The following is a 26,011-nucleotide window of genomic DNA, read 5'->3' as shown; positions in this document are numbered from 1 at the left end:
GCAGAAGGCTAAACTAACAAAAATGAAGCTTGCTACTGCAGTCTAGCAAGGTCGAAAGGCCAGAATTTTAAATGGTATAATGGTCATTTTCTGGAGTTACCATATACGTGATCCATTGGTTCACCTTGTGAGCATGTACTGATATGCTCTACCAAAATGACTTTGGAGAGAAGAGGGGTTAAGGATGTTCACCTTGGAACTGATAAGCTTTAAGAATTCATTAGCTTAAAGTATTAAAATGAAGAAAAGGAAGATCAGTCACCAAGAAGATGCAGCAATGTAACCTTAAGAAACTGAACCCCCCACACGTTTCAGTGTCTGCCATTATCTACGACAGCGCCTGAAATACTCGTGTTGTATGGTGATTTGCCACACCTATTTACTTATATTTGTTTTCAGTTTTTGACACATAAAGACTATTTAAGAATATTAAAAGACTGTAATGACTGAATAAAAATTTATTGCCTGCTCCCCTTGCTTGCATTTATCATTTGCTCTATCCTGTCACCTGGGGCATCATAACTGAAGAGAAGACATTTTCTAATAGGAGAAGTGAAGCACAGTAGCAGCCAGTCCTGGGCACAGAACAGATCCATTTAGTCCTTGATGTAAGAGTATTGCGACTGTGGGATGTTTCTCCTTCCAGGCCAGGTGAATGCTATGATAAGAGAACAAGAGTTAGGCTGGAGGAAACATGTATGGATTGTGGCAAAGGCACTATATAGGTGCCCGACCAGACACAGAATGGCAACAGAGACACGTGTAAAAGTAAAACAAAGACTTATGTTTTCCTTCAGCTGGGGCAACGTCTTCCATGTCCCTCAGCTCTAGCACAGTCCCACAAACACCAAACAAAAGACACCGAAATACATTCTTCCTCTACTCCTCCCAGGCAGCTTTGTCCTCCACCTCCCGACTCTGGCATGCCTGAAGTAGTGGCTGCTGGCTCCTCTTATAGCCCACCCGGAAGTGCTCTGGGTGTGGTTGCATCACAGCCCACACGGGCTCAGGAAGCCATGCAGCTCCCTCTGGTGGTGGCCACAGAGTCCAACAGGGCTGAGCTCCAGTGTTTCACGATTGTGGCCCAGATGCAACCCAGGGGGGCTGCCACCAAGCATTCCGGGGATGTAGTGTGCAGCCCATGGTTGTCCCCCCGGATTCAGTGCCAAAGGGGCGTACCGGCCAGTCATGGGTCCCAGCCATCCGCCACAGGGTCTACATATCAAAGTTAGGACAGGGTCACCCTAAAACCATTCCACGATCATATTGTATCTGTGGTTATTTATTTTAGATCATTAGGTTTCTGCAGTCCAATATTAAGACCCCTTATTGTGTAATTTCAGACAGTAACTTTAGAGCTGACTTAGTGAAGGTACATGACAGTCTGACTGTAGTGACTTGGGGCAGAATGAGTGGCAAAAATCTTTACGAGATTTGATGAAGGAAGATCTTATACTGAAGATTCCTCTCATCCCAGTTTGTTTCCAATGGCAGCAGTTCCCTGTGAGTCTGTGTTTACAACCAGACATCCCCAATCAAACTGTTTTTTTCCCTGATAACTCTAAATGTCTTGCTTAGATGAGTCTACATTCAACACTGTTTTGAAATAATCCCTGGGTAACACAGGGAAATGAAACAAGTCAGAAGTCAACAGAAATATTTCTTAGTGTCCTGTGTGGATTTGTGTACATGATGATGGCTACAGTAATCAATCTTTTTTTTTTTGTTTGTTTTTTTTTTTGGCTGGGCCAAACTTGTCCTTTTATAAAAATTGTACTGCTTCACAACTGATGGGATTAGTGACCCATATTCAACATACCCCTGCATAAATATCAAGGCACTCCACTTATTAGATATGATATTCACAATATGCAATAGTAAGATTATGGGGGCATACTGTAAATGTTTTTGTCTGGCAGCATACTCTTTGTACTCTTGGTTTCCATTATACATTTGAAATACAAGATGTTTTTGCTTTTTTGTGCTTAATTATCTCTTGCAGCTATAGTTTTCTAATGAACCTTGTGCCTTAGTAGGTGTTTAAATTACTAATCTGTTTAATGGAGCTCCTACTGGAAATTAAGGTCTAAGGATGCATCACTGCCATTATTGAAAACAGAGCAATTTAATAGTGAGCTGGCATTTTTGGATATTCACTCCCCTGTTTATCTATTAAATTGTAGGTTTACTGTAACACCAGACTATGTACAGCCTATTAAAAAGCAATGTCATAACTTGATGGCATTGTGAGTGTGAATTTTTAACCAATCATTTTAATGTCACACAAACTATAAAAGGTTTCTTGTTGCCATATTTCTAGTATTTTAATGCATTGATGTTAAAGGGCATCCTTGATCAATGCCGTAAAATCCTTATACATTATAGACGAGTAGATAGAAGTATACGATTACAATTTCCATTTTTAATTTAGCTCACAATTGTGTCCAAATAAAATAAAGAACCAAAACAGTAGACTTATTCCCACAACCCAGCAACTGGCAGCTGATCACATATCAACAGTACAGTACATTGTCCTAAAACAGAAATAAAATGACCAACTAACTCAAGGGTCTCAAATATTCCTGGAGAGCCACCACTTTCACTTTCTGTTTCTTAATCAGAAGCTAAGCTAAGCTTTGTTGAAAATGAAATGTTTTATTTCATTCTACAGGTTGTATACATAGGTCTGGCTGGAATAAAAACCAGCAGCCACTGCAACATTCCAGAATACAAGTTTGACACCCCTGCCCTAATCCATAGGCTAATATAATAAGAATTGTCAGAAATTTAATGTCCATCTTTACATAGCCAGTAAATCAGACTCTGGCCTCTTCCCAATTCTTAACTGGAAAAGCATTTTAGAAAATGAATGCAATGACAGAATTTGAAAATCTCTCTCCATTAAAAAGAATAAAAGCAAATACCGTTGAACGTATTCAGACCTCTTCACTTTCTGCACACTTTTAATTTGTTGTAGATTTAAATTTAAGTGGATACATCTGCATTTTTGCCAATCAATCTACACTCAGTAACCCATAATGAGAAAGTAAAAAATGTTTTCAGAAAGGTTTGTAAATTTAAGAAAAAAAGTATTCAGAGTTGTTGTGGTGTGAATATATGTTGATAAATAATAATAATAATAATAATAATAATTCATTACATTTATATAGCGCTTTTCTCAGTACTCAAAGCGCTATCCACACAGGGAGGAACTGGGAAGTGAACCCACAATCTTCCACAGTCTCCTTACTGCAAAGCAGCAGCGCTACCACTGCACCACCTGTGAGGACATATTTTGTATGTCTTTATTTGTAACTAAGACAAAGCAAATGTAATATTAGTGTTACATTATTGATAAGAACAGCAATGGTTTGATGGTTAAGAACCCCCCTCCAGTCTTTAGGACTGAGTCTTTGTAATTTTACTAAAGGGTTGGGGACGTGCCTAAAACCAGTTTGGTCAGTGATTCTCTGCAGGACTCTCAATCATCTCCCACATAGAGGCCAACTACCTATCTGGCATGCTTCACCTTAACAAATGGTATTGGGGGCAGGTGTGAAACCATTGTGTTGTACCAGAATTCTATTGGTCTAAAGTGAAGGAGCATCTCACACACCATTTCCATGGAAAGGACAACAAAATGAAAACCACAGCTCAGCGGACATATTGACACAGGCATGCAGAAGAAAGCTGACCAAAAATGAGGACTTACCTAGAGACATTTTAAGTAACAAACAAGTCTGTGTGCTGCCAGAAACTACACACCAGCATTTATTAGGTTGTATGGTTGCCAATATTCACTTGTACTTTGTTATTATTTATGAATATTATCAATAATACATTATTTAAAGTGTAACTTAACTCCTGTTTGTCTTTTACTACACCTAATTTCCTGAGGTTATAAATGTAGAAGGGAAGGTAGAGAGAAGTTATATGGTATAATACCTTATAAACAGTGGTAAGTCTGTGAGATTTGAGGCATTCTGACAAAGGCTACATATTAATAATACAATAGGGGAAAGTAGAGTAATATGGAGCTCTACCAAGACAAAACAAGATCACTTTGCTGTGGCCCTCCAAATTGTCTTTGTTTTAAATACCCTTGGGATGTGTCTAGAACTTGATTGGAGTCCAGCCGAGGTAAACTGAATTGTTTGGACATCATTTAGAAAGGCACACACCTGTGTATATAAGGTGCCACAATTCAAACTGCACGTCAAGACAAAAACCAAGTCTGATGAAGGTAACATAGATAGATAGATAGATAGATAGATAGATAGATAGATAGATAGATAGATAGATAGATAGATAGATAGATAGATAGATAGATACTTTATTAATCCCAAGGGGAAATTTACATACTCCAGCAGCAGCATACTGATACAAAAACAATATTAAATTAAAGAGTAATAAAAATGCAGGTAAAAAAAGACAATAACTTTGAATAATGTTAATGTTTAATCCCGGGTGGAATTGAAGAGTCGCATAGTTTGGGGGAGGAACGATCTCCTCAGTCTGTCAGTGGAGCAAGGTGTTGACAGCAGTCTGTCACTGAAGCTGCTCCTCTGTCTGAAGATGATACTGTTTAGTGGATGAAGTGGATTCTCCATAATTGATAGGAGCCTGCTGAGCGCCCGTCGCTCTGCCACGGATGTCAAACGGTCCAGCTCCGTGCCAACAATAGAGCCTGCCTTCCTCACCAGTTTGTCCAGGCGTGAGGCGTCCTTCTTCTTAATGCTGCCTCCCCAGCACACCACGGCGTAGAAGAGGGCACTCGCCACAACCATCTAATAGAACATCTGTAGCATCTTATTGCAGATGTTGAAGGACGCTAGTCTTCTAAAGAAGTATAGTTGGCTCTGTCCTTTCTTACACAGAGCATCAGTATTGGCAGTCCAGTCTAATTTATCATCCAGCTGCACTCCCAGGTATTTATAGGTCTGTACCCTCTGCACACAGTCACCTCTGATGATCACAGGGTCCAGGAGGGGTCTGGGCCTCCTAAAATCCACCACCAGCTCCTTGGTTTTGCTGGTGTTCAGGTGTAGGTGGTTTGAGTCACACCATTTAACAAAGTCCTTGATGAGGTTCCTATACTCCTCCTGCCCACTCTTGATGCAGCCCACGATAGCAGTATTGTCAGCGAACTTTTGCATGTGGCAGGACTCTGAGTTGTATTGGAAGTCCGATGTATATAGGCTGAACAGGACCGGAGAAAGTACAGTCCCCTGTGGCGCTCCTGTGCTGCTGACCACAATGTCAGACCTGCAGTTCCTGAGACGCACATACTGAAGTCTGTCTTTAAGATAGTCCACGATCCATGCTACCAAGTATAAATCTACTCCCATCTCCGTCAGCTTGTCCCTAAGGAGCAGAGGTTGGATGGTGCTGAAGGCGCTAGAGAAGTCCAGAAACATAATTCTTACTGCACCACTGCCTCTGTCCAAGTGGGAGAGGGATTGGTGTAGCATATAGATGATGGCATCCTCCGCTCCCACCGCTCCATGTGAACTGCAGAGGGTCGAGGGTGTGGCATACCTGTGGCCTCAGGTGGTGAAGCAGCAGCCGCTCCATGGTCTTCATCACATGTGACGTCAGAGCGACAGGCCGAAAGTCATTCAGCTCACTAGGATGTGATACCTTTGGGACTGGGGTGATACAAGATGTTTTCCAAAGACTTGGGACTGTCCCCTGTTGCAGGCTCAGGTTGAAGATGCGCTGTAGAGGACTCCCCAGCTCCAGCGCACAGGCCTTCAGCAGTCGTGGCGATACTCCAGCTGGCACGAAGTTTCCTCAGCTTTCTGCTCACCTGCACTGCTGTAATTGTGGGTGGGGATGTCTCTCCTATGCTGGTATCAGCGGAAGGATGGGTGGAGGGTGTAGTACTCCGAGGTGAGAGTGGGTTAGGGTGTTCAAACCTGTTAAAGAAGTTGTTCATTTGGTTTGCTCTCTTCACGTCTCTCTCGATGGTGGCACCCCGCTTCGAGCTGCAGCCAATGATGATCTTCATCCCATCCCACACTTCCTTAATGCTGTTATTCTGCAACTTCTGCTCCAGCTTTCTCCTGTACTGCTCCTTCACCGCCCTGAGCTGGACTCGGAGTTCCTTCTGCACACGCTTGAGCTCATGCTGATCACCGCTTTTAAAGGCCCTTTTCTTCTGGTTCAAAAGGCCCTTGATGTCACTTGTAATCCATGGCTTGTTGTTAGCATAGCAGTGTACAGTTCTTACTGGAACTACAATGTCCATACAGAAGTTGATGTAGTCAGTAGTGCAGTCAACAACCTCCTCAATGTTCTCACTATGTGACCCCTGCAGGATATCCCAGTCCATAGTTCCAAAGCAGTCTCTCAGAGCCTGCTCTGCTTCAGGGGACCACTTCCTGAATGAGCGTGTGGTTGTAGGTAGCTCCCTCACTCTTGGTTTGTAGTGAGGCTGAAGCAGAACCAGGTTATGATCTGCTTTCCCAAGCGCAGGCAGCAGGGTGGCGCTGTATGTGTCTTTAACGTTTGCATACAGTAAATCAATAGTCTTATTTCCCAGGGTGTTACAGTCCACATACTGGGAGAAGGCAGGTAATGTTTTGTCGAGCGTCACATGGTTAAAGTCTCCAGCGATTAGCACAAGCGCCTCAGGGTGCTGCGTTTGTAACTTAGCAACAGCAGAATGGATGATGTCACTTGCTAGCTCCACGTTCGCCCGAGGAGGGATGTATACAATAACAACAATGACGTTTCCAAACTCTCTGGGCAAGTAATAGGGACACAGACTTACGGCCAACAGTTCGATGTCCCTGCAGAAAGTGGAGATTTTGACGTTAACATGTCCAGAGTTACACCACCGTGTATTAACATAGAGAGCGAATCCTCCTCCTTTGTACTTCCCACAGGTACTTGCGTTTCTGTCCGCTCTAACTGTGCTAAACCCGGGTAACTCCATGTTAGCATCTGGGATGGTTGTAGTTAGCCACATTTCGCAAAAACACAACAAACTGCATTCTCTGTAGGTTCTGACATTTTTCACCAGCGCAGCCAGTTCGTCGATCATATTTGAGATTGAGTTCACATTTCCCAGAATGACAGAAGGTACTGAAGGCTTAAAACACCACTTTCTCGCAAGCCGCTTCATTTTTAGCTTAGTGCCGGCTCTGCTGCTACGATACCGCCTTCTTACCTCGTCGGGTAAATAGGGAACCACACCGACACTGACATTTGTTCTCAGCGCTTGAAGTTGACTTCTTGAATAAACGAGTCTCGGCGCGTAAAAATCCATGTCCACGTTATAAAAGTAAAAGTGTCCAGGGAACAAATCCGTATAAAAGAAAGTGATAGGAGTGATCAATAAAAAATAATAAAAAAGAGAAAAAAAAGGTAGAAAAAAGTCATACACGGAGCTGCTGAAAAGGCTGCCACTCTCGGCGGCGCCTGAGTCATCAATGACCAATCAATAGACCTCTATGATCAAACTGTAGTGAGACATAGGTCAGGACAAGGGTATAAAACCATTTCTTAAGCTTAGAGTGTTCCAGGAGAATGCCACTTTGTACAAAATCAAAGTGATTTTTGATTTTGATTTCATAGAGTTGGGTGACAAGTTTGCTATTTTGTGCTTTGGTAGTGGGGGTGTAGGCCTGAGGATCACTCTTAGATACCAGAACATGAGTTGTATTTACAAAACTTAACTGAAACTCAAAAGATTTGATAGTCTAGAAAAAAAAGATGTGTTTTGATTCACCTACAAAAATGTCAAAAAATGGAGTGAATTTTCCAAAATGGTCACAAAAGCAGGTCAAAATCTCCACTGGTCTGCCCAGGTCACAAGGCAGCCTTAGATCAACTAACACTGGCTGGCTTCGGCCTAACACCAGGGCAAATGTGTGTTTCCTAATCAAAGTTCAAAAAATATATTCCTAAATGTCCCATTTATATCAAAATGCCTAACAACACAGGGGATTACCACAAACCCTTGTCTAAGAAAATAAAAAAAGCAAACAAATATTTTTTTATAAATAGTAGTTGTTATTTCAATAATAAAAGAAAGCTTAAAGAGAAGGTAGATACATAAAAGAGCAGTCTGAAAATGTCCCTATACACAAACCAAAAAGTGGGGTCAGAAAATAGAGCAAAAAGGTAAAAAAAAGAAATAGTGGAAACAAAGAAAATAGGCAATAGAAAAACAGACACAGTCACCAAGTGCATACAAATGTACTGCAGAGGAACTACAGTTCCCATGAGCCTTTATAGAGCTGGGAGCACTCCCTCAATAGACGACTTGGGGATCCACCCACAAAATATAAGGGACATAGCAGAACAAGTATCCACACACAGAAACCAAAGAATTGACAAAAATTACAAAAACATAATTATTTAAAGAATAAACATAAATGACAATATTAACAAACTATAATTGAAAATAAATGAAAAAGACTTAAAAATAAAAATATGCAGCACTGGCCATGTTTACATGAGTGTTCTTGTCTATTTTGTAGTTTTGGTGTGTGAGAATTTTACTTCTGACATTTATTTCACATTAATATCTGAATTTACAAAGTTTTTCTTTGTTTCCACCATATTTTTCTTTGCATACATGTCGCCATTTTGGGTCCCATCACATGACTTTGATCATTGTCAGGTTGTGTCATATAAATATGGTGGCAAAGACACATGGAATCATCCCTCGCTGGGTGCAACAAGTCTGTAGCAGGATGTTCTGTTTTGGTAACAGCTTTGGTCAAATTTGACTTTCAAACAAATCTTGTTCTTTTGGTTTCTGATTGCCTGTGTTATATATTTTTTTGGATTTGACTCCATTTTGGTGGCTGTATTTTGTGTTTTTGGAAGCACTGCAGCTTTGTTCCTGTTACCTGAGTAGCTTTTCCAGGCATTGGGGGTGAGTCTCCGAAGCTCATAACCCTTTAGTAATTGCAGTGTTGGGTTTTAAAGGTAACCCATTTAATGGGCTGCGGAAAACAAACTTTTCTTAAACCTTCTTTGAAAAATCCTTGCCTCTGAATCGATCTTTTAGGTTCCTGACTTTCACTTGTTCCTCTGACCTCGATTTTTATCCATCGATTTGGCTGCAGTGTTTCAGTTCTTTTTGATCTCCCAGTTTTCACCTTTTTCTTTTTCACATCTCTCTATTGTTTTGCCCTTTAAGTGTTTTGTTAGTTCATCGACATTATAGCCTGGCTTTGATTGATCTCACAATTTTTGACTCTTTTCTGGCCCTTGACCCACACCTTAGCCTTCATTTATTATCTTTTGGCATTTTTGGTGCTCACAATAATCCTTGGCACATACATGTGTCCTAAACACCAGAACTCAAAAATCCTAAATCCTGTTTCTAACTAATCCATATTTAATGGATGTTGTTGCCACAAATAATATGGTGGCATCCATGTTTCTTACTCACAAATTGGTGAAGTGACAAAAACACAAAAACAAAAATAACAAAAAATACTTGTAATAATATGGAATACTAACACAGTCAAAAATAGTACTATATGCATTGTAGGCATTTTCAACATATTCAAGAAACAGCTCAAAATAAACTATTTATATACTTAAATGTTAATTTAAATATAAATAGCAAAAAACAGTGCTAATTTAGAAATGCACATTTCAAACAGAGCTAAGGCAATATTTCTACACAAATCCAAATCTTATTATGGGATATATCATCTACTGTTAAATTCTGCTCTGTACTTCTAAAATTTATATTTTTTATTTCTTACTATATTGAGAAATTGTTCTGTTCTGTGTACTGCATTGTATTGTATTGACCCCCTTCTTTTGACACCCACTGCACGCCCAACCTACCTGGAAAGGGGTCTCTCTTTGAACTGCCTTTCCCAAGGTTTCTTCCATTTTTTCCCTACAAGGTTTTTTTTGGGAGTTTTTCCTTGTCTTCTTAGAGAGTCAAGGCTGGGGGGCTGTCAAGAAGCAGGGCCTGTTAAAGCCCATTGCGGCACTTCCTGTGTGATTTTGGGCTGTACAAAAATAAACTGTATTGTATTGTATTGTATTCTAGAGTTCATGGTTGATTATGGAGGAAATGTATATATACTGACCTTTCCCAAATTGTCCAAAACATGGATTATCTCATCAGAGTCCTTTGTCAAAAGTTTGCTGACCCAGACAGCTGTGAACTACCAGGGGGTGCCAGAGTGTCCCAAACCCCAGACACAACCTCACAGACACAAGTCCCATTCAAATAAAACTGGATTATTTTCGGTTACCTTCCACAAAGGTTCCAGTAACACAACAAGCAAAATTCTCCTCAGTCTCCCTCTTTCTTTTCTCCTCCTCTACATCTCCCAGGTGTGCTTTGTGCACTTTCACTTTGACTTGCCTGAATGAGGTCTAGTGACCTCTTGTATCTTAGATCTGGAAGTACATCTGGGTCAGTTGGAATTCCCAGAGTATAGGGATTATTAACCCCTTCAGCTGTCTCTGGCAACCCCCACAAAACACCATAGGGCTGCATCAAGGGATTATAGGCTCCCACTTCCCCTGCATTAGTCTGTGTGGGAACTTTAAACCAGTGAGATTGCCATGTAACATCCTGGGGGACGAAATATACTGAATCAATTGTCCTACACAATCCTTCCATTTTACGGGCCATTCTGGCATCGGCGTCCTCTGCCAGTCTTTTGGGCAAGGTAGGATGTTCTTTGGCCTGCTTCATCGAATTGGCATATGGCTGGCTTCTCATCCATTTAAGGAACTATACTCCTTCCCGGCAACGATGCCCACCCATGCATGTCGTCCATCACACAGCTTTAATTCATGGTTCTCCCTTTGATTAAAGTGTGCTTATGCTGATACACCACTCACTCCAGGAACCAACGCTGGTGAATATGAAGAAAGTAGAAAATTCACTGTTATAGAAAGACCACTTTCACACTAAACTCTTGGCTGACTTCAATGATGGATCTGATGGTTCATTAGTTTTCTTCTTCTTCCCTGATTTTCCTAACTTCTGGCCTCATATTCTAAATTTTCCATTTCCTGGTTGATGATCTTGGCTTAGAACTATGAAGCCAGAATGTGACAAAGTAAATGGCTAAATGGGTTAAATCGGACACACACATGTATAGAGAAGGACACTACCACGCATATTCGGTGTGCAACTGCCCAAATGGTTTTGACTTTTACTTTCTTGTGTTTACATTTTGTGTCTTGTGAGGTGCCTTTTGCTGATTTCACTTGGTATGCCATATAACAGTATTATCACACTATTGACACTAACATGAGTGACAAAACCACTTAGGTTCTAGCAGAGATGTTGAGATCCATGTGTGTTAAATCCCATGGATCCCACTAACTTTGACAGATTTTGATCACAAACTCTACAGAACACTGTTCAAGTCATCCTCTGAAATATGTTGATAACAAGTCTAGCTTGCTACTTTGACTTGATGTTTCAGTAATTCTAAGTGTTATTTGCCACTGTTGTATGAGAGTGTATATTTGTATTTTATTGTTGTTTTGACTGAGTATTTGTCTTATATGTATATTTTTTCTGTTAATTGGTTGAATGTGCACTGTATTTTTAAATGGCGGTATGTTCCATGTGTTTTATGGGTGGGGCCACCTGCCAGTCACTGCCAGCAACTGCCCTCCACCTTATAAATCTGGGGAATCTTCCACAGTTCCTGGCAGTTCATTTTGAATGTTGTTAGGGGTGTTTGGTGAGTGTTTTATGCCTACAATTTACTGAATTTTCAAATCTATGCTGTTTTTGACTATGGGTTGGATTCTATTTCGGGGTTTTGTTTGCTTGGGATTGCCTTGTTGCTTTAGGCACCTCCTTTCTGTCTTTGCACTTTATGGAGCTTAATGCTATGTCTGATGCAGGTACCAAAGCGAATAGACTGGGATGGAGACGGATCCTTTACTCACCCAGGAGGCCATAATTGAAGGAAAGCATGGAAGGAGCTATAACCCGCGGGTTGGGTAATGATCCTTATCCCAGTCAGGGTAAAAAGATATTAAATGGACTGGGCTGGGTTAAGAGGAATGCCAGAAGAAATTCATTCCCCCCACTTGATACTTGGCAGTGTTCCTCCAGGCTGGTCCCAGTTAGGAATCCCACCAGGGCTGCATGGGAGTTAGAGTGTAGAAGAGCAGCCCTGTAAGGGTCTTTGAGTGTTGCAAGGGTTGGGGGTAGACTGCCCTGGTTTCTGTATGACCCAGAAGTGCTCTGTATGATCATTGCGGTGACACTGGAAGTATTCCCAGATCCATTTTAAAAGAAGCCTGCCACATTTCCTTGGGTTTGTCAGAGTCGGAGGCAGCGAACAACACTTATCAGGAGGATGGAAGATGTAGAAGAACATTGTGGTTGCGTTTGTATTTGCTGTGTTGACTTAGGAATGTTGGTGACAAATACAAATTCTTTATTTGAACCCAGGAATGTGTTGGGTAATATTATGTTTGCGGTTTGAGGGCTCAGTGGCTCCCCGTACTGGTTACACTGAGCATTTTCATTAAGAATAAACTTTTTTATAATATAAAGATTGTACAAAAACCCCCTAGAAGGCATTATTGGAAGTAATTTGGAACTCTATACCACTTGGGATTGTTAGTCCACCACAGCTGCATAATTTAATATCCTTCACCCATAATCTAACATGCTTCTAGTTCAGGATTCTGAAGTGTTGTGGTCAATCCCAGCAGCTCAAAGCAGGAGTCAACTCTGGATGGGGCATAAATACATTTAAAATAACTTAGAAAGCTGAATATCATTTATGACAACCAATTTTGCGTCAAGGACAACTGAGCAACCACGTGGTGCAGACTATCCTAACTGCGTGGTTACTACAAGAGGTGACATGTAGCCTTTATCCAGTGTTTAAGGGTTCAGATTTTGGCTCCTTGTCTCTCTAAATGAGAATAAGCAGGTGCAGAAAATGAAAGACTGCACAAATTAATGGATGGATGAACTATAGCAGTGCTAACATATCAAAAAGAGCCCTGTCTTCAGAAAATGTAGATTAGCTAATGCTGAAAGTCTGCACCAAAGAAATGGGGACATCCGTTTGAGTAATGAGGCCCGAGGTAGAATTTAACAAACTGCTTGAAATAGAATTAATAATTAATTCTATTTCCAACTGCCATAAGTGCCTTCATTAGGACATTTACTTGAGCTTTTCCTTCATATAAAAGCTATGCAGTAATGCAGCCAATAATAGATTTACTCATTTAATGCTTAATAGAGCAGCTAGAATGCATTTTAAGGTGAGTTGCTGTTATTTTCCAGTAAAATCTCACAAAGGTCTGTTACCTGGGCAACTGATGCTGCTTTTCCACCATCAAGAGAACCTGGTAAAGTAGTTCCTTTATATAATATTAATTATCAAGTCATAAGTTAACTTTTCCTAATGTCGTATTTTATATTGTCGTAGGTGGAAGCTATGAAGCAGAAGTCCTGAAAATGTCAGATTGCTGGTTATTCTTCTCAAGCTGCTGCAGGAGATACAGTATAAGAGCCATATTTGAAGATAGAAAACACAAAAGGAAGCGTTTCAGTATTGAAATATTAAAACATCCTTTCCTCACCCAGCTCCAAACTGAGTCCTAGTCCAACAATGACAGATGTACTTTGTTTCAATGTGTCTTGATTATAAAGGTTTCCACTTAAATTGTGTTTATTTCTACAAGGTCATTTTTAAAAACAGAGCACGCCATCGTTGTTGCTGTGACACCAAAGGCAAGCAGCTACTTGGTACTGGAGCACATTACTATTTAATGAAACTCTGGCCTCCGTGCAGAAATTGCCATTTTTTAATCTTCTTTTTATATTGTAGTCCTCAATAAAATTCCAACATCTCTTAAAATAATAAAGACTAGGGTGTATTTAGTAGGAACAGCAACAGGAATGGATGTCAAGTGAAGTGAGACTTATTGCAACTGTGTAGAGACACACTTGGACTGCAGTGCAGGGAATGTAAAGAGGACATCGCCTCCATTACCTTTGTATCCTTTATTGGACTGAAGTACAGAAGATTCCTTCCGCTACATGCCCTATTTGCATGTGATGGGTAAACCAGGTCATAATCCTGGGCAGCATACTGGTTAGCACAACTACTGCATGGATCCAACATCCAGGGTTCGATATCTGCTGTCTCAGTGGAGATTTTTCCTGTGTCTCAATAGGCTTTTCTATAAGCACTCAGGCTTTCCTCTTGCATCCCAATGATGTGTTTGAAAGAGTCCTGTCTTCTTAGTTTTAATCACTACCTTTCTGAACCTGGAGTGGATAATTGGCACTCCTGCTACCTTCTTTGGATATGGTGCCAGTCTATCAGGATCACTTTACTGAATCAAACACTGGGTCTCCGCTACCTGTGATCACCATGTTTGGCACAGTGTGTAACAAAGACTCTAAGATTCCAGACACAAATGCCAGTTGTTTTAAGTAAGTTTTATATTACTAGAGCTAATATACAATTGTTTTCATATTTTTTTACCATTTTAAATGCATAACCCTTTTAGTTCATGCCAAACAAATCACCATGGGGCCTCATACATAATGCAGTGCGTAGAACATGGTGTACGAACAAAAGCAGAAATGTGCGTATGCACAAAAAAATCCAGATGCAGAAATCTGTGCGAACACCAACTTCCACATTCTTCCACTCCATAAATCCCGGTCAGTATGAAAAGTGACGCACGTGCACATGCCTGCTGCCACTCCCCAACTCCTCCCAGAATTACGCCTCTTTGAATATGCAAATCAATATAAATAGCCCTTAAGCTCAGCGTTCTGTGAAAAGGCAATGGCGAAAGCATGGGGGAAAATAGAAGAATTTCAGTGAATACCAAGTAGAGGCAAGGAAAAACATACTATTTGTTGGTTTAAACAGTGATATAATAAACAAAAGGAAGTTGATCAAGTGACATTGAGTGCTGGAGAAACTCGAAAGCTCAAGTTCACAAAGTTGCACAGTGCCCGAAATAAAAAAGAAGTTGTCACATATCAAAGTCTCCATGAAAAGGCGAGTCATAGCCCACCATCTGAGTGTCATATGAAAGCTTATTAGGTACAGAGAAAATAATAAAAATAGGGACACAGTGGGGAAAAAAGCTTGAAATGTCAACTTTAATCTTGAAATTTCCACTTTAATCACGTAGTTTATTTTGTCATTTAAGTAGAACATCATAAACTTCATCTTAAAATCGTTTAATTTACTAGTTTCCCAAATCCCATCGTAACTAAAGTAGCACATTAAATGCTTTGTATTGTATGTGTTCTTCTATGTGCTCTATGTGTGTGAATCACTAAGTGCTTCTTAAACGGGCTTTCTCTTCCTCCAACAGAACACAGAATCCATTACATTCGTGATATTACAGTTCTCTGAATAATTTAAATACTGAGATGTATACTTGATATCATTTCAATGTTCATATCATATACATTAAAGCATGTATTAAACATGGGGACACAGTGGTGCAGTGATAGTGACAAACTGCTGCGCTGTGCGTGACTTTCAATGAAATAATTTATTGCAGCAGTGCTGTCTCTTTCAAACGTACTAACCCCCAATTCCTGTCCTTCCTTTTCTTTCTCCAGGTACCCAATTGCCACACAATCAGCTCAGTAATAGACGTTAAGCCATCTGTAAGCTTAGAACTCCGATTCTTCAAAACTTTTAAGAAACATTGAAATATCTTCGTAGTAAATGTTTAATTATTCTATCCATCTATCCTTCCAGTGTCACGCCAGCCCCAACAAGAATACAGCGCGAGGCAGGAATAATCGGGGCGCCAACTCCTTGCTAGCGCTGCGACACCATGTCCTCACATGTTTAATTATTAACAATATAGATTAGTTAAATGAAGTTAAAGTTTTATCTGTATAATATAATAAACATATTTTGGTGCATTTCATCTTAAAAATGAAATAGTCATCATATGTAAATACACGTTTAATAAAGTGGCGCAGGTTGTGAAATATTATAACTGTATCGCAAGTTTACAGTGTGAAAACATAAAAAGATGTAATTGAACAAAATGCATGTGTGTATAGAAAATAGGACAAAATGATGAAACTTGTTTGTGTTTTGCGTACGTGACAAAAAGCATGTATACTTTCTGGAAGTTTCTTTTGATGATGTGTGTGACAAGAAAATATACCTTTAGGGTAATGACTTTACAAAAATTGGAAAAGTACAATGAGTCAGGATGCTATTTTTGCTTACGTGGTCAACGATCAGGAGATTAGAAAGGTATAAAAGAACAAGGACATCTGCGCTCGAGGCAGATGAAGCGCGGTGTCCTAGGACTGTGTTTCTCTGTCATTTTACCTTTGCCTGGTATGTATTAATAAAAGGTTTTGACTAATTTTAATTTTCTTCTCTGTCTTCAGTCACAAAAAGTGTCCACAGTTTTTGGCGCCCGGACGTGGGGCAAGAGACGGCCGGTCGACTCCTCCAGCGAGACCATTTCAGTGATCCGTCTTACCAGCGGACTGCCGTCAATTTGAGCTCCGGCAGCAGAGCATGCAGCTCCGGCAAAAGTTAGGACTGCCCTGTCCTGAAACAGTTCTTGCGTGGGGAGTCCCTGGTCTCCTCTTTGCTACATCCACGGTGACTGAACGGATTTCCAGACAGAGCTTGCACACTTCCAGGCTGGGGTAAGCACCGGGGGATTTCCGAATATTTTTTATTTTCTAAATAACGGGAGGGCGAGTTTCCTGTTGACCGTCTAGTCATACTCATATCTCAACGGGTTGCTTAAGGTGATGGAGACTTGACCCAAGCAGTTTGACGCATACGAAAGGTCTGACGAAAGGATACTGGCCTCACCCATATCCTAGACTCGGCTGGACGTATTGATGTAGTATTCTGCTGAACCGAATCGGACACGAAGTCACCTGAGCTGGAATCCGGGGATGTGAGCGGACAGGCTAACGGGACGAGTAACGGGGTGGTATGGAAATATAAACCGAAAAGAGCACAGATTGCAGGATTGCTGTTAGGAACGGAATGATATGTAGCGCTATGGAAGATATGTAGCGCTATGGAAAATAAATAAATCTACATACGGAATAAGCAACAATACCGTGTTCTCCTGGGAACTGGATCAGTACCGATAGTTAGGTGTCTCCCCTTGAAACTAAGAAGGGAACAGTTTAGGTTTAGTGAGTGGCACACTTAATGCCTCGCTGATTCATACGTACAAGGGATTAGGCGAATCAGTATATAGTTGGAAAATTAAATACAGAACCCGGGAGAGCAAGGGGACATAATGGGAACTTATAACAGTAAGCCTGTTAATCGCCGCACAGGGGGATCAAAATCATTAATGCTGGAAGGATTATTTTCGGAGGATCAACAGACGCCCCGTAAAAATGGGTCTCCTAGAAAATTTATAGAAAAGAAGACAGGTTTAGATTTATCCTATTATTTTTTTTCCCCTCCTCAGAACCAACCTCAGGCACCTCTATTATCCCCTCCTCTATTCCCCATTCCGATTGCCCCCCCCCTGCACTACAACTAGCAGAAGTTTCCCCTGATGATTCCCCAGGTACAGATCACTATGACCCCTCAACCCATCGTGATGACCCACCCTGTACTAGACAAACCCCCGTCTCCAAATGCACTCGAAGTCAAACCTCCACTCACAAACCAGCTCCAACTTTTTTCTCTTCTGATCCTTCACCTTCACTTACTTGCCTTTTAATAGAAGTTCCCAATCCCCATTATAACCCTGCCCATCCAGCTGGACCCCAAAATCCCACAACAGTTATGATAAATCGGAATTGGGACATCCAAGAACTAAAAGATGTCGTGAATGCACTTCCAGATCCAAAGGAAGTAGGAGGACTAAAATTTGTTGAACAACTTGATCAGTTAGATAGCATGTATAAGCCTAATGCTGCTGAATGGACCCAGGTACTTCGTCGAAAGCTTGGGACCACATGGGCCACTGTTAGCAGGGGTGTCCGCAATGACGTTCCATGGGTATGGAACCCAGCTTTAACTCGAGGACAGGGGATAGGTGGAGAAGGCGAATTTAACCCACAATGGGAGGCGTTGAGACAAAATATTGCAGAAAAATATAAAAAAGGAACGGACTGGTCCCTTATTTCTGCTGCAAAACAAAAGAGAGACGAAACGGTTGATGAATGGGCACATAGGATTCAAGACCTTATGGCTAATCACTTGGGCTTGGGAAATGCTGATGACCGCACCCGAGCTGCAGTTCCACCTTTTGTTTCCGGTTTGCGAAAAACAAACTAAGCAGAAGGAATCGGACTCTCATGCCAAATTATTGGCAGCACAGATGAACTATTATACCAGGAATACTCCTGACCAAGGTCGAGGATATGGCTTTAGAGGAAGGGGACGAGGACGAGGAAGAGGACGAGGTGGTTTTAGAGCTCCTCCTGTTGACCACACTAAGAATCCTTTTATTCCCTCTCCCTTAAATTCCAATGCTAATTCCTTCTCTTGCTACGCCTGTGGTGAAACTGGACATTTTCGTCGGGAGTGCCCTCACAGACAGCAACAGCCCCCACCTCCCCTTATTCCACCTGTTTCCTCTGACACCCCTGACTAACAATACTGGCCATAGGAAAACGCTGGGACCTCCAGCCACTTTTTTCAACTACCTTTGCTCACCCATAATTCAGAGACTGATCCTTTACTGACATTGTTCGTTGATGGCACTGAGACTGTTTTCTTAATCGACACTGGTGCCACTCGCTTGCTGGCAAAGGTCCCTGCTTCGAACGAAACTGTTACTGTGCTTACTGCTTCTGGACAACCTCACCTTCTTCAAGTATCAAAACCTCTTCAAGTCCAGTCACGTCCTGGCGGACATACCTTGTTCAACCCCCAAGTTGTTGTGTCAAATTACCCCTTACCCCAAACCCTCTTTTACACTGTACTGCCCAATACTTTCCTATAGAAGTAGACACCACCTGGCTAGAATCTTTCCTTACTTCTGGTACTTGCCCCGAAACCCTTCACATCTACTGTGTTTTTATTTCATCCACAAAGGCAGCTGCTTCTGTTCATTTTACATGCTCACAGCACATATATTATCTTGGTAAAATAGTGCCTCATATTTTTCCTTAGCTAAATCACACACTGTTAAATGGGAGAAAATAGGACCATGGGTGGAAAAATGCCTTGAAAGAACAGACTGGTTACAAGTTACTCCGGGTATTTTTGATACTCCTGACCATTTAATAACTAAAGTAGTGTTTCAAAGGATAGCCCACCGTGAGCCTCTGGTGATCCACCCGAAATCCTCCTTCCGCCCGCACCGTGCCCAATATCCTTTGTCTCCCGAAACAGAGGCTGGCATCTCCGCCGTACATCCCGATCTCGTCAAACGCGGTACCGCCGTTAGACATAGACCGTCATGCCTCAGGGATACAGAGAAGCCCTTTGTGTTTCTGGTTAAGCTCTTGCCCAAAATTTAGAAGGCGTCTGGCCGGAAGTAGTACATTGATACAGTATGTAGATGGAAATAATATGTAGCGCTACGGAAGAAAATTGTACAATAGATACTCAGAAATTGTTGCTGTTTCTGGGGGAAAATGGCCATAAAGTTTCTAAGGTTAAGCTGCAGCTAAACAAAACAACAGGTTATGTCTGTTTTAGGTATTCTGGGCTACTGCAGACAGTGGGTTCTAAATTTTACTGAAAGAGCACAGCCGTTGCAACAACTGGCTGAGAAGGCTCTCTGTAACCTCAAAACTACTCTTCTATCTGCGCCCGCGCTAGGTTTGCCTGATCATTCTCGTCCATTCACTTTGTTCGTGGACGAAAAGCAGGGATTTATGAATGCAGTACTGATGCAACAACATGGAGATAAACAAAGACCGGTGACTTATTTTTCTAAAAAACTGGATCCAGTGGCCGCAGCACTTCCTCCGTGTCTTCGTGCTGTGGCTGCAACAACAGAAGCTGTATTAGCAAGCACGGATGTAGTTCTCATGAGCCCCCTAACAGTTAAAGTGCCTCACGCTGTACATTCTATCCTAGTACAAGCAAAAACTTCACATCTCAACTAGTTACGCAGTGGTCCAAGGGGACCGCCTGCTGGAAGCAAATCGAATTTCATCAAGCTAAGTGCACAAACAGCTGAACTCGTAGCACTCACTCAAGCATGTCAGCTGTCCGAAGGGAAGATCGTAACAATTTATACAGATTCCAGGTATGCTTTTGGAGTCTGCCATGATCATGGAGCACTATGGAAACTAAGGGGATTTAAGACCAGTACTGGAGAGCTCTAACTAAAAACTGAAAAAGATAATTATCGATTTGTGTAATTGGTTTAACGCAAATGAATGTCTCCACTTTCGTTTAAGGCTTATAAATATACAAAATATTTTTCCTTTTAAACCCTGATCAAGTTTGAAGGAAGAATACTCTTTTAATAATTGTGATATGAATGGAAGTTGTGTATTTTAGGTACTATAAAGGAAGAGCATGGTGACGCAGTGGTCAGCACACTTTATACGAATAAAGGTTCAAGCACGTATGTTTTCCTTGTTAAGTCAGAATGTTCTTTGTGACCGCGTAATGGGAATGCTTTCTTGTTGTTGGGAATGCTTTCTTGTTGTGGAATTGTGCTGCGTGATTTCCCCGAGTGGATTGTCCTTGTTTGTCGCTGGAATTTACAGCTCGCCACGGGAAAATTTAATGATTTTTCCTTGTTGCCGCTGGGCTAAAATTTCGCCACGGATGTTTCATGATCTGGAACACAGCGCGCATGAAACTGAGGTAAGATGAATTCCTAATTTAATGAAAGTGATACCAGCTTGCGGCCTGAGAAGTTGTAATAATAAGCATGAAGGAAAAGACACGTTTAAGTATGTTGCATAGATAACCTTTAAGCACAACCTCGCGTGAGAGATTTCTGTGAATAAAGTACAATTGAAAGAAAACTTTATTCTATGAATGAAATGCAATTGTAAAAGAGATGTTGAAAAACATTGGGAAGCTGTAGGTTTCTTTACATATGCAGAGCAATTTTGCAGATGCTGTGCAATATGTCAAAAGTTTAATGTGGGAAAAGGTACTCAGGTAAGTCCCGCCGTTACCCCTAATCCAATGGGTCCGTTTGAACACCTCCAAATGGATTTCATTGAACTAACCCCGTCTAAAGGGTTCCGATATTGTCTTGTGATTGTCGATGTGTTCTCCCGATGAATAGAGGCTTTCCCTTCAAAACACAGCGATGCCAAAACAGTAGCTAAAGCACTAATTAAAGAGATTATTCCAAGATGGGGTATCCCTCAAAAGTTACAAACAGATAATGGCACTCATTTTGTGAACTCCATTATAAATGAATTAACCACCTGGCTATTGTGAATACCATCCCCAAAGCGGAGGCATCGTAGAACGATGCAATGGCACTTTAAAAGCTAAACTCGCAAAAATTTGTGAACAAACTAATTTATCATGGCCGGATGCACTACCCTTAGCTTTAATGGGACTAAGGGGACGGACACACCGACAACTGGGACTATCGCCGTTTGAGATTCTGACCGGACGTCCCATGCCCGTTGGCATGGTTGTAATGTGAATTTGCATACTGTGGACAATGATCTTCTCTCTAGTCTTGCAGGTTTGCGAACCTCGTTGAAGGAAATCCACCAGCAGGTTAATCAAGCCTGGAGGACCAGCCCCCTTTCCAAGGATTTACCAATTCCTTTGGGCACCTGGATCCTGGTTCGAGATACTCGGAGGAAACACTGGCATCAGCCTAGGTGGAGAGGATCATTCCAAATTCTTCTATCCACACCACACGCCGTGAAAGTTGAGGGACTGCCTGCCTGGATTCACGCCTCACATTGCAAGAGATGGCACCCTTGATTGCTGTGCTACTATGTTTTTCTTTTCCCTTGTCTACTGCCCTGGTCACCTTGACTTTCCCGTTGGGAATTACCACATCAGTGCAGTTTGATTTCTGCTCTATTATCAACTGTGGGAACCAACAACGTTTCCTTAACTTCACCAAAGACGCTATTGAAGGCATACATGAACAGCTTGATCGTACTTCTCTGATGACTTGGCAAAATCGTCTAGCCCTGGACATGTTACTTGCAGAAAAGGGAGGTGTCTGTGCTATGTTTGGTGATGCTTGTTGTACATATATTCCAAATAATACCGCGCCAGATGGATCAATAACTCGTGCATTGGCAGGCCTCACTGCTCTCTCTAAAGAACTTTCCACTAATTCTGGCATTACAAATCCTTGGGATCAGTGGTTTGCATCCTCCTTCGGATCCTGGGGACAATGGATAAGATCTGTTTTCATTTCTTTGGTTGTGACATTTTGCCTCCTCCTCCTGGTTGGTTGTTGTATTATCCCTTTGTTTCGCTATATAATATCTAAGTACTTTACCGCCTCTATGGAAAGGGCATATATGCTACATGATGAGCGCATGTCTCGTATAGCTTCTTCCATTTTCTCTCCCCCTTCCCCTTCATCAACCATTTCAAGATAGAATTATATTGCCCACATCATTTTGTTCAAAAAGGGAGGAGTGTGAAAACATAAAAAGATGTAATTGAACAAAATGCATGTGTGTATAGAAAATAGGACAAAATGATGAAACTTGTTTGTGTTTTGCGTACGTGACAAAAAGCATGTATACTTTCTGGAAGTTTCTTTTGATGATGTGTGTGACAAGAAAATATACCTTTAGGGTAATGACTTTACAAAAATTGGAAAAGTACAATGAGTCAGGATGCTATTTTTGCTTACGTGGTCAACGATCAGGAGATTAGAAAGGTATAAAAGAACAAGGACATCTGCGCTCGAGGCAGATGAAGCGCGGTGTCCTAGGACTGTGTTTCTCTGTCATTTTACCTTTGCCTGGTATGTATTAATAAAAGGTTTTGACTAATTTTAATTTTCTTCTCTGTCTTCAGTCACAAAAAGTGTCCACAACAGTGAGGTAATTGTACTAATATGTACAAACAGTTCTACAAGGAGCACTTGATGGACTGATTGAATGAGTTTATAGTTCTTGGGATGAAACTGTTTCTGAACCACGAGGTCTGTACAGGAAAGGCTCTGAAGCGTTTGCCGTTTGAGAGCAGTTCAAATAGGTAGCATGGCTGAGGCAGCGTGTGCTTTATGCTTTATACCGATAATTCTCTTTCTGATCAGCTGCTGTAGAGCTGTGATTCCACACTCAGATACAGTGATTTAAATACTCTGAGTGGTGCAGTGAGAGTAATATGGAAAAAGATGATCCGCTGTGGCAACCCCTAACAGGAGCAGCTGGAAGAAGAAGAAGAAGGTGCAGTGAGAGTAACAACGCTAAAGCAGCTATGGTATTTGGAATAGTTTGGCCATTCCGTGGACCATTATATTGTTACAGGTCAATTACAATCAGATGCCTTAAACTAATAAACAATATGTGATTAATTTCAGTGTATATGAAAAGGAAACCACACTGGAACAAAAGCACTGCTTTGACTCTTGGTGCCGCCAGTTTGCAAAACCGAGCAGAGAACTTGCGTATGCCAGGGTATGAGCTAGTGTGAAAATGTGCGTGGCTTTACGCCAACTTTAGTTTTTATACATCACGATTTGAGCGTGGAAACAGGAGTACGCAACATTTTTGTGCGTACGCACCATTTATACATGAGGCCCCTGGACCATATAATATTTACCATCAAGTTTTTAAGGAGGCTAGCAAGTACATATATAAACCCTTGATGCGTATTTTTAGGAAGTCACTGCACACTGAGGAAATTCTAAATAATTTGAAAATAACAACTATCATCCTGTTATATAAAAAGAGTGAGTGAGAAGATCTAAGCAACTATAGGCCAGGAAGCTTAATGTGCATCACAGGAAAATAAATGGAAGGAATCATTAAGGATAAGATTGAGAAACACATGGCAAGAACAGGAGTTTTACTGAACAGTCAATATGGGTTCTGAAGATGAAGGTCGTGTTTTACCAACATGCTGGAATTCTATGAGAAAGCAGCAGAAGTATATGATCAAAGTGGAGCATACGATATTATTTATCTTGACTTTCAGAAAGCGGTTGATAAAGTGCCACATGAGAAATTAGGCATCAAACAAAAAGAAGTGGGAGTTCAGGGTGCTGTTTGTAGATGGGTGAAGATTTGCCTCAGAAACAGGAAGCAGAGGATGATGGTGCAAGGAACCTAATCAGAATTGGCAGATGTTAAGAGTGGTGATCCTCATGGCTCAGTGCCAGGGTTGCTGCTATTTTTAATGTATTCCTATCCAAATCATTTAAATATAAGTAACAAACTGGTTAAGTTTGCAGATGATACTAAGATAGGTGGATTGGCTGATAATCTAGAATCCATCAAATCATTACAGAGGAACTTGTACAGCATACAAGCTTAGGCAGATTTGTTGCAGATGAAATGTAAGTAACATAGGAAGTAAAAATGTTAGTTTTAAACACATGTATGTAATGGGAGGTGTGAAAATTGAAAGTACACCTTAAGAGAAAGATTTACTAGTCATAGTGGACTCTACACTATCAACTGCGAGACAGGGTTCAGAAGCCATTAAGATGGCTAACAGAATGTTAGGTTATATAGCCCCCTGATGTGTGGAGTACAAGTCCAAGGAGGTTACGCCCAAGCTTTATAACACACTGGTGAGGCCTCATCTGGAGTGCTGTGTGTAGTTTTGGTCTCCAGGCTACAAAAAGGAAATAGCAACACTAGAAAATGTCCAGAGAGGAGCGACTGATTCCAAGGATAAAGGGGATGAGTTATGAGAAAAGATTAAAAGAGCCGAGCCTTTTCACTTTAAGCAAAAGAATATTAAGAGGAGTCATGATTGAAGATGTTTAAAAGTATGAAAAGAATTGGTACAGTGGATTGAGAAATTTTGATAATCAAGAAAGAACACTGGGACACAGTTGGAAACTTGTTAAGGGTAAATTTCACACAAACATACATTTTTATTTATACAGAGAACCATAGACACTTGGAATAAGCTACCAAGTAGTGTGGTAGACAGTAGGACTTTAGGAACTTTCACAACTTGACTTGATGTTATTTTAGAAGAATTAAGTGGATAGGACTGGCAAACTTTTTTGGGCTTAATGGCCCATTCTCGTCCAGATTGTTCTAATGTTCAATGTGAGAGTGTAAGGATGGAGGGCCAAGTCCCTCTAGTTGTCTGACTACATTTTTAGCAATACTCTGTATTTTGTCACCTGCTCAGTTGCCTACAGATAATTTCTATGGACATCCCAATGTTAAGATCACACAAATAGTGTTCTGTTTTTTCATTTTATTAATTTTTTTTTTTACTGGTATGACAGTCATGTCATCATTGGTGTTGTTTTGTAAGATTGTTTTACTTGGATGCCAAAATGTTGTAGTTCTGGTTTACATAATCTTTGCGTTGATGTATATGATGGTTGGACCTTGTGACATCAGAAGACAGCAAATAGTGCACAAAGTCTATTGAGGAAGAAAGGTATGATTTGCGAGATATCTTTGATGTGGAATAGTATTTTGGTTTGAATCTCTGTTTACAAATGAAGTTTTACAAATGGCTCTGAGTTTTGCTTTTTAGCATTAGTAACCTTTAGTTTGCATAACTATGGTTTAAATTTCAAAAACAAAAAAAAAATATTTATACTAGTGATGTCTATCTACAGTCTCATTTAATTGTTCATTATGATGATCTTTGCTGTTACTAATTCATTTACTGTATATTGTATCCATTTATGATGTATTGTACACTCACTGAGTAAATTCTTAGGAGCAGTATACCAATACTCTCAAAACAGACTCAGTAATTCATGGCATGGATTCCTCAAGATGTTGGAAACATTGCTTTGAGATTCTGGTCCATGATGACATGATTACATCACATAATGTCTTCAGATTTGTCAACTGTGCATTCATGCTGCAAATCTCTTCTACCATATCCCAAAAAAGTTCTATTTGATTCAGATCTGGTGACTGGGAAGACCACTGGGTTCATTGTTATGTTAATGAAACCAATTTGCTTTGGGACATGGTACA

Source organism: Erpetoichthys calabaricus, chromosome 2, assembly GCF_900747795.2.
Source record: "Erpetoichthys calabaricus chromosome 2, fErpCal1.3, whole genome shotgun sequence".
NCBI classification, from domain to species: Eukaryota; Metazoa; Chordata; class Cladistia; order Polypteriformes; family Polypteridae; genus Erpetoichthys; species Erpetoichthys calabaricus.
The sequence above is the reverse complement of the archived record's forward strand: the minus strand, read 5'-3'. Positions refer to the sequence as shown.